General features: G+C 39.4%; 1 pseudogene across 1 annotated transcript; it reads left to right on the top strand.

Annotated features, from left to right (window-relative positions):
• The first annotated feature begins 8001 nt into the window (after positions 1-8001).
• LOC102848334 lies at positions 8002-9084 on the top strand (annotated as a pseudogene). The gene has a single exon (XR_438967.1). The product of XR_438967.1 is annotated as a dynein, cytoplasmic 1, light intermediate chain 1 pseudogene (transcript).
• Positions 9085-9567: the final 483 nt, after the last annotated feature.

Here is a 9567-nt window from a genome sequence, read left to right as displayed (position 1 = left end):
GTCTGCTGTCAGAGACTTCTCCAAAGTACTGAAGAGAAACGATGGCACTCTGGAGACTAAGGTGTGCCATGGCCTTTGCAATTACTTGCTATGCATCAGAAAGCTGCATAATGACTACGGATAATAGAAGGAGAATTGATGTCATTGAGTTGTGGTGCTGGAGAAAAGTATACCATGAACTGCTAGGAGAACAAACAGGTTTGTCTTGTAGAGGGTGAAACCAAGCTGCTCCTTGGAGAGAAAGATTCTGACGCTTCATCTGACATACTTCGGGCATATTGCAAGGCAGGACCAGTCCTTGGAGAGGGATGTCATGCCTGGGAGGTTGGAGGAACAGTACAAGAGAAGAAAATCCTCAATGAAATGAATTGATTCAGTGACTGAGGTAATGGAGGTAAAATTGATATAGGATCGAGCAGAATTTAGGGCTGTTGTACATATGGTCACTGAGCCCTAGGTGACTCAATGACACATAACAACTACAACATACTACACAGTAGTTTGTGAATTCGAACCATGGACCTTTGTATTGGCATTACAAATACTTAGTAAAGGACTCTCAATTTAAGCAATAGGATGACAAAATATTTATCTTATAGTTTTTATGTATTACTAATAATAAATGTTGTACAAATTGTAGCTATTATTATTTTCAAGAGTCTCTAGTGCATTGTAGTTAAAGTATTCAGTTTCTAACCAGAAAGTCAGTTCACTAATGTCTTTGAGGGGGAAAGATGTGGCAATCTACTTTCACATAGGTTTACAGAGTAGAAAAATCTGTTTTCCACAAATGACCCTAAAGGATCATTGTAAATTGGGAACTCACTAATAACATTGACTGTTATTATTACCTTCAAAGTAGAAATGCTATTATAAAATATTATATTCTAACAATAATGGTGTATAAAAACAGTGTAATGAGAATGGCAACAGTAGCCTATGACATACATATGAGTAACATACTATGAGCAACATTGCAAGGAAGGAGAATTTGCATCAATAGCATTAGCAGACAAAGCTGACTCTTATGAGATCTGACATCGTCCACATCCTCCGTATGTTCTATTGGTACTACTGTACTTGGTTCCATGGTTCTTTTCTACAGAATGTTATGTTTCTCAGGTTTCAACATAACTTCATAGGGTTCTGTGATTGGAATGGCCATTTTTTCTTAGGCCAAAGTATAGCCATACATTTCATTGTTGCAAAGGCCACACAGAATTCACAGAAAATACTCAAACCAGTAATGAGGTTGATTAGAAAAGAAAGGGATTACAATTTAAGACAAAGGATTTTCCTCAGAACCATCTAAGATAGGAAGACTTCCCTGGTACTAGTACCTGGTATTTGGAGTTACAGACTCCTAAAGTCAAGACATACTGCCCGCAACAGAAGAAACTGGCAGCCACTTGAGGTATTTGGAATCACAGAAGCTCAGACCGCTTGAGACAAAAGCTCTCACATCAAGAACTGGATAGGGGATATAGATGTTGAATGGGGTAAATAGGAGCAGAAGGGAATGCTGGTGGAACAGGGAAAGGGGTTGGTCAAGAAACACATGTCAAGGACGGGGACCACACTGAATCTATTGATTATTTATACAATTGGGAAATATCTTTCATCTGGTCTTTCCCATAAAATGCTTCTCTGACAGATAGTGTTCTAAATCTGAGTATTCAAATTAAGACAGACTGAAGAAGGATTGGTTATTCACTTCTGAAATAGCAGGCCTTCGAAAACCCTATGTACAATAAAGCACAGTTAGACTAGCAGACATGGTAACTGAGGCTGAGCCCTCAAGGACGGAAATACAAAGGAGGAGGAATGGCTGTAAGCAGACACTTGTGATTGGAACATGGAATGTGAGAATCATTAATGTAGAAAAATTGGATATAGTAAAGAAAAAATTGGAATGTCTAAATACTGACGTACTAGGTATTGGTAAAATTATATGGACATTTTGATTTAGATGATCATGCAATCTACTGTGCTGGAGATGAAAAAGTGAGGGATAATGGGGTTGCTTTCATATTTTAAAAAAGTCTTTTCTAGACCTGTCTTGAAATACAATGGTATGAATGACAGGATAATTCCATATGCATACATAAATGCAATCTATACACATGGATTTCACGATGGTATGTGTAGGTATCAGACTCATTACATCTGTGGAAGGAATCATTGGAGAAGTTAAATATCAACAGTGACAACTAGGCCAGGTGCTGATTGTGGAACAGACCATTAACTACTTATATGCAAATTCAAGCTGAAGCTAAAAAAAAAATAAATAAATCAAGTTCACGGGAACCAACTTTAACCTTGAGTCTATTCATTTGCATTTCAAAACCATCTCAGGAACAGGTTTGAGGCCTTGAACACTAATGAGTGAAGACCAGATGAGCTGTAGGAGGATACAAAAGAAATATCATCCAGGAAGTATGCAAAAGGTCATTACGAAGACAGCGGAAAAAGAAAAGGCCAAGATGGATGTCAGAATAAATTCTGAATTTTGCGCTGGAGTGCAAAGAAACCAAAGCAAAGGGAGGAAATCAAGATACTAAAGAGTTGAACAGAAGATTTCAAAGGGCAGCACGGGAAGACAAAGTAAAGTATTACAATGAAATGGGCAAAGAACTGGAGTCAGAAAATCAAAAGGGCTGAACATGCTCAACATTTCTTAAGTTGAAGGAACTGAGGAACAAATTCAAGCATCAAGTTGCAATGTTTAAGGATGCTTGGGCAGACTATTAAATTACTCAAGAAGCATTAAAAGAAGATGAAAAGAGTATACAGAGTCATTGTACCAAAAGGAACTGGCAGATACAAAAGAATTTCATAAAACAGTGTATGAGCAAGAGCCTGTGGTGATAAAGAAATAAGCTCAAGCTGCTCTGAAAGAATTGGCAAAAAACAAGGCCCCAGGAATTGATGGTATACCAACTGACATATTTCAAAAAAAACAGACCTGCCCTGAATGTGCTCACCAAGTTGTGCCAAGAAATCTGGAGAACAACCAGCTGGCTAACTGACTAGAAGAGCTCTATATTTGTTCCCATTCCAAAGAAAGATAACTGACATCATGGAGAAATTATAGAACAATACCACTGATATCACATGCAAGCAAGATTCTGCTGAAGATTATCCAAAAATGATTGGAACAGCACACTAACAGAACTGTTTGAAGAGCAGGCTGGGTTTAGAAGAGGCTGTGGTACTAGGGATATTATAGCTAAAGTCAGATGGATTTTGACTGAGAGCAGAGAGTACCAGAGGAATGTCTATCTGTGATTCATTGACTATGCAAAGGCATTTGACTGAGTAGATCACAAAAAAAACCAACTGTGACTAACTGAGAAGAATGGGAATCCCAGAATAGGTGATTGTTCTCATGTGAAGCCTATACTTGAATCAGGAGGCAGTCATTAGGACAGAGCAAGCAAACACTACTACATGGTTCAAAATTTGGAAGGGTTTATGCCAGGGATGTGTCCTATCTCTATATCTTTTCAATCTATATGCAGAACAGGAGGCTGGGCTCTATGAGAAGGAATGTGGCATCAGGATTGGAGGAAGACTCATCAACAATCTGCATTATTCAGACAACAACCAGACGACAACTCTGCTTGCTGAAACTGAGGAGGACCTGAAGCGCTTGCTGCAAAAGATCAAAGACTGCAGCCTTCAATGTTGATTGAAGCTCAAAATCAAGAAAACAAAGAAACTGCTGTTGGAGGGATTTTAAAATGGTATAACCATACTGGAAACCAGTTTGATGCTTCCTCAAAAAGCTGAACATAGACATTCCATATGATTCAGCTATTATACTATTTGGACTATACCCTGAGAAAATGAGAACTAAGGCACAAACTGAGATTTGTACACTAATGTTCATAGGAGCATTATTCACCATTGCAAGAACATGGAAACAGCCCAAATGTCCAACCACAAACGAATGGACCGAGAAATAACATTCACACAATGAAATACTATGCAGCACACAGGAGCAATGATTTTGTAAATCATTACCTAATTTGGGAGGGACTGGAGAGTGTTATCCTGGGTGAACTAACTCAGTCTCACAAGGATAACTATTGTATAACACTATTATTGTAGAATGAGTATAAGGATCTAAGAGGGGTGGGAGAGTTGGAAGCAGACGGATAAGAATGTACAGGGGTAGGGAGGATTAATCATGGGCTTGTACAAGTTGATGGGGGGCAGGGTGAGAGAAACTGAAAGAATTTGTTCTTAAAAACAGTGTATTCTAATTTTGTAAATAAAGTAGTAGAAAATTTAAAAAAAGGTGGGGAGGGAAGAAAACAAAGATTCTCATCAATGTCCATTTGCCTGCATCAGGCTAGATGGTGAAGACATTGAGATTATTAACAGCTTTAGTTTGCTTGGCTCCACAATCAACACTCTTGGTACCAGTAACCAGGAAATTAAAAGACAAATTGCATTGGGGAAGTCTGCTGTCAAAGACCTCTCCAAAGTACTGAAGAGAAACAATGGCACTCAAGAGACTAAGGTGAGTGTGATCAGGCCACAGTCTTTGCAATTACTTGTTATGCTTCAGAAAGCTGAAGAATGGCTAGCGATGATAGGAGAATTGATGCCTTTAAGCTGCGGTACTGGAGAAGAGTATCAAATATACCATGGACTGCTAGAAGAACAAACAAGTTTGTCTTGGAGAGGGTGAAGTAAGGCTGCTCCTTGGAGGCAAGTATTCTGAAGCTTCATCTGACATACTTTGGACATGTTGCAAGGCAGGACCTCTCCTTGGAGAGGGACATTAGGCTTGGGAAGATGGTGGGACAATGCAAGAGAGGAAGTCACGCGATGAGAAGGATTGATTCAGTGACTGGCATAATGGGGGAAGATGTGTCAGGGACAATAAGATTGGCACAGGATAGAGCAGAGTTTATGGCTATTGTACATAGGGTCAGTATGAGTCGCAGGTGACTCGATGGTACATAACAACAAAACAACATGTTAACACTCAGGATATAGCTTTAGAAAGGACAGAATCTTGTTTTGTTGTTGTTTTTTACCTTTGACTCAGAACGGACCTAAAACTGACTCCTCAAGTAGGTTTTCAGAGACTCTCAATCACACCCAAGTGACTGCCCATCTTATAGAGCAAGTGGTAGATTTGAACTGCAGGCCCTTAGGATTACAGTGCAGATGCCTCTTTCTTCCCCTTGGTCCTGTGGTCTTGGCTTCTGCCTTGCTATGGCACATTTTACAAAGCTCCTTTAGCTCTGCCAACTGTGTATTACCCCTGCTCTACCAGTTAGCTCAGGCTCAAAGGTAGCTGGCTATTGCTTAGTGGGTTGTTGGATCTAGCTCCTACTACAAGTGTCCAAATGCATCCATTTTGCCAGCAATTTTTTCTCACTTCATCAGCTGGAAGTCCACAGTCTCGCAGGAGTCTCTACTTCTCTGACAACTCTGATGCTAATGGAACCAGTTTAATTTGTGCTATGCTGTTTCAGTTTCTCTCCTGTCACAGAATGCTCCATTTCTGATCTTCACAGACATCTTAGGTATAAAGGATATCCTGTACTATATGGTTCTTACTCCTTGATGATGCTGAGATCCTCATTTTCTTCCTCTGGGTCTACTCACTATAAGCAGGACAGTAAAACTGATGGATCTCCCTGTAAGTGTTCTACATCCTATTTACACGATACTATTTAAAGCTGCCACTTAGCTTATTTGCATTTTTACCAGGCTATCAAATCCCCTTGGTAGGCCATAAAAATGTCACGTTTACATAGTCTTAAAAAGTACAGCTGGAGTTCCCCTTGGAGGAAAGATGGGAAGGTTCAACTTTTGGTCATGTAGCTAGGCAAGGCTATTCATTAGAAAAGGGTATCATGCTTCGAAAAATGGAGGGTCAGTGAAGGAGAGGAAGGCCTCTAACCACATGGATTGAGATGGTAATGTCAGCAACGGGCTTAAGTGTGTCAAAGATGATGAGGACGGCACGGGATAGGGCAGAGTATAGGTTGGCTGTTCATAGGGTAGTTATGAGTCATTACTGACTTGATGACACCTAAAAACAACCACCACTAGTGATACTGCTAGGAGAGGCTATTCCTTAGATAGGAACATTATACTTGGGGAAAGGGAGAGTCAGCAAAGGAGAGGAAGACCCTCAAAGAGATGGATTGACAGCATGTCTGTGACAATGGACTCAAAGGTATCAAAAAGAGTAAGGATAGGACATGATAGGACAAAGTTCAGATCTGTGTTCATAGAGTTACTTGGAATCATACTTGGCAACATTTAACAACAACAATCAGCTCTGTGGTAAAATTAGCCAGTGGTACAAGCACAGAAAATCATGAAAAAGAACAACATCAAATAAATCACTGTAACATATGTTTTTATTTTTGCCCTTTTCATCATTTCTATCTTTATCAGTTTTCTATTTCTTTAAATATAATTTTTAGTATTTGTTGATAAGATGCTTAGCACCAGGCACAGTTTCATGGGGTTCAGATAAATAAACAAAAAGCTTATTTTGATTAATTACTAGCTGTTTAATAATAATAGATTCAATTGAAAAATGCAATTGTGCCAGTTTTCTCTTGCATAGGTCATACTATTACTAGATAAGTTACTACACAATAAGTGATTATTAAAGATTAGCTTTAAATAATTGCTCTACTTCTATTCTTCATATAGTTATACACACACACACACACACACACACACACATAAAAATACTCCTATAGTGATTTCGTTGAATTTTCTATCATCCTTGTAACTTTACTAATAGCATACTATTCTTCCTTCGTTGTTTGATTTACAAAGAAGTATGATCTTCCCAGAAAGACAATTGAATGTATATGTGTGTGTGTGCATACACACACACACATACATATATATACATACATACGTGTGTATGTTGCTGTTGTTGTTATGTGCCATCGAGTCCCTTGCTACTCATAGCGACTCTGTGTGCAAGAGCCCTAAATGCCGTTCTATCCTGTGCCAACCTCGCAGTCTCAAACACACTCATTCCTGTCATTCCACTCACATAATCGATCCATCTCATCGAGGGTATTCCTTTCCTGCACCATCCCTCCACTCTCCCAAACATTGATGTTCCTCTTCAAGGATCAGTCCCTCCTTGCAACATGCCCAAAGTATGTTAGACAAAGCTTCAGAACCTTGACTCCAAGGAGCATTCCGGATTCACCCTCTCCAGACTCTTCTCCTGCACCACAGCTCAAAGGCTTCAATTCTCTTTCTGTCATCCCTAATTGTGAAGATGATAGCCTGTATCAGGCACACCTTAGTCTCCAGCCTAACATCGTTGCTCTTCAGTACTCTTGATAGGTCCCTCACAGCTGACTTTCCCAATGCAATTCATCTCTTGATTTCCTGGCTGCTGTTACCAAGAGTGTTGACTGTGGAGCCAAGTAAACTAAAACTGTTAACAAATGTCCTCTCCCTCTTTCTGTTATTTTATTCTGAGATCTCATTTTGCATAGTGAATTTATGATATGAAGATTAGCTTCCTCCTGAGAAGTCTCTGAAGACCAAACACACATAATCCTGCGTGAAATGCCCTCCCGCTTGTTTATCAGTGTGTTTGTTCCCACTCAAGTTCACAAAGTCAAAACCAATATTTAATATATGATCATCTGATTTACTGAGGGGTATCACAAAAGCAGTTAAAACTAGAGAAATTATTTTTTTTTCTTTCTAGAAAATGAGCCCCAGTGGGGCTAGCTGTACCAAAAAATGGTGATAAATCTTGTAAGTTCATTTTCTGTCTAGTAAATAAAGACTGTGATTGAGTTGTATGCCTTTTTTGGTATCACATTGTATTTCTGTTCAAATTGAACACAACCACATGTTGTTCTTCTGAGTTATTGATTAAAAGTATTTTTTAAAAAATTATGATTTTTAATATTATCATGCTAATAAAGTAAAACAATCCAGACTTTGTCTAGGTTTCTATCATTTTTCTACCCAAAGCATATTGACAAACTGAAAATTCCTCCTGAGGAGATGAAAGAAATGGAACAGAAGCTTATTACAGACCTCCAGGAATATGTAGAGCCAGGAGAATTCCCAGCTTCCCCCCAGAGAAGAAACACCATGTCCCAGGAAGACCGAGACGAGAGTGTGGTTTTACCTCTGGGCGCGGATACACTCACGCATAACTTGGGCATTCCAGTCCTGGTTGTTTGCACAGTGTGATGCCATTAGTGTATTGGAGAAAGAACATGACTACAGGGATGAACATTTTTATTTCATTCAGTCCCATATCCGGAAGTTTTGTTTACAGTATGGTGCAGCACTTATTTACACTTCAGTAAAGGAAAACAAAAATATAGATTTAATATATAAATACATTGTCCAGAAACTATATGGATTTCCCTATAAGATTCCTGCTCTTGTTGTGGAAAAAGATGCTGTATTTATTCCGGCAGGGTGGGATAACGATAAGAAAATAGGAATATTACATGAAAATTTCCAGTCCTTAAAAATAGGAGATAATTTTGAAGATATCATAACGAAACCACCTGTCCGAAAGTTTGTGCATGAGAAGGAGACTGTGGCGGAAGATGACCAGGTGTTTCTTATGAAGCTTCAGTCCCTCTTAGCAAAACAGCCACCAACTACTGCTGGAAGGCCTGTGGATGCCTCGCCCAGAGTTCCAGGAGGCTCCCCCCGGACGCCAAGCCGGTCCGTGTCTTCCAATGTTGCCAGCGTGTCACCCATCCCTGCGGGGTCAAAAAAAAAATTGATCCAAATATGAAAGCTGGAGCCACAAGTGAAGGGGTCCTGGCAAATTTTTTCAATAGCTTGCTGAGTAAAAAGACTGGCACTCCAGGAGGCCCTGGGGGAGGGAGTCCTGGAGGTGGGGCTGGAGCTGGAAGTAGTGGCTTACCTCGGTCCTCCAAAAAGTCAGGCAAGAAGCCTGTCCTGTCAGACGTTCATGCAGAACTGCACAGAATTGCATGGAAACCAGTTACTGTTTCTCCTACAACACCCACATCCCCAACGGAAGGAGAAGCTTCATCAAGATACCAAATAAAGCCATTAAATTTTGGGGGATAATGTAAAAAAAATATTCTAAGACAATATGTTGTTGGGAAGAAAACCCCAACAACATAATTTCAATTGGAAAACATTAATTAACAGGCTTCATTTATAGAAAATATTGGTCTATTAGGTACTTATTTGAGTATTTCTTCATAGTAGAATCTGTTCTATACATCTTACACACACCATGAACAGTAACCTTGAAAAATCCCTATGTTATTTCTCATGGTAGATGAAAATTCAACCAGTGAATAGAAATACAGATAAATTAGCTCTTGCTTGAATCCACAATCAACACTCTTAATACCAGCACTCAAGAGATCAGGAGACGTATAGCATTGGGCAAGACAACTGTCTGGGACTTTCAAAAGTCCCAAAGTGCAACGATGTCATCTTAAAGACTAAGGTGTACCTGCTTCAAGATGCAGTCTTTTCAATCATCTGCTATCCATCTAAAACTTGGGCAATAAATAAAGATGACAAGAGAAGAATTGATGC

This window comes from Elephantulus edwardii, unplaced genomic scaffold (genome assembly GCF_000299155.1).
Source record: "Elephantulus edwardii isolate Elephantulus edwardi_28Jun2011 unplaced genomic scaffold, EleEdw1.0 scaffold00188, whole genome shotgun sequence".
In the NCBI taxonomy this organism is placed as follows: domain Eukaryota; kingdom Metazoa; phylum Chordata; class Mammalia; order Macroscelidea; family Macroscelididae; genus Elephantulus; species Elephantulus edwardii.
Note: the sequence above shows the minus strand (reverse complement) of the source record. Positions and strands in the feature narration are given on the sequence as shown.